This window comes from Frankliniella occidentalis, unplaced genomic scaffold (assembly GCF_000697945.3).
Source record: "Frankliniella occidentalis isolate FOCC.00 unplaced genomic scaffold, Focc_3.1 Scaffold195, whole genome shotgun sequence".
In the NCBI taxonomy this organism is placed as follows: Eukaryota; Metazoa; Arthropoda; class Insecta; order Thysanoptera; family Thripidae; genus Frankliniella; species Frankliniella occidentalis.
Window position 1 is genome coordinate 376,113 of NW_026267321.1, and position 930 is coordinate 377,042.

Sequence of the window (930 nt, forward strand, 5' to 3'; positions counted from 1 at the left end):
TTGATTCAAACAAGTCACGCCTGTTGACAAAATGTTAGAAAGTCAGTGGCATCTTCAAAAATGGGTGTCGGTTTGTTTTTCTGTCTTAGACCTTATTACTAGAACTTGCTGGAGTCATGTGTATATTGAAAGTGACGTAAGTCATTTCCAAGTCTGGTCACTAACAGTGACGTAAGTGACTTACGCCACTCTCATTGATCAACCTTCTGACGTAAGTGACTTGCGTCACTTTTATTGACTAACCACTATCAGAAAAGTGACGTAAGTCATCTATCAGCCAAACTATAGGTAAAACTCAAAGTTTTAAATTCTGAGTCTAAGAAGACATAAAAAAAGAAGCAGAATGTGGAAAAAAACTTTAAATAAGTCTCAATGGGACTTTAGGAAACGTTTTATTTAGTTTTGAAAAAATCCATTTTTTGACTTACGTCACTTTTATGGATTGCCACAGAGTTGTCATCTGACAAAAGTACGTATGTCAGATGACATGCGCACTTTTGTTCAGATTATGACTGACATGCGTACCTTCTGTCAGATGACGATGACATGCGTTCTTTTGTCAGATGAGACCCCTGCTGACATGCGCATGTTTGTCAGATGACATAGACATGCGTAAAGTTTGTCAGATGACGCTGACATGCGCATATAACAGGTGAGACTATTTGGATTTAACAGAGGATACTAATTCAGCATATAGGGGACAGAACAAATGTGATTGTGGGCCGTGTTCTAGACTATTATTTGCTTCTTTGTGAAGTCCCACCTTGAGATAAGGCTGTGAACTGTATTCCTTGGTTATTTCACTTCACTCATACTGGTGCAATACACAAGAAAACACGAAATCTTGTTGTTTTTGGTCTCACTCTGGTCTCACTAGGCACACAACGGAACCGTTATCCGCACGCTCAGCGCGAAGTGCCAGTAAGCGAA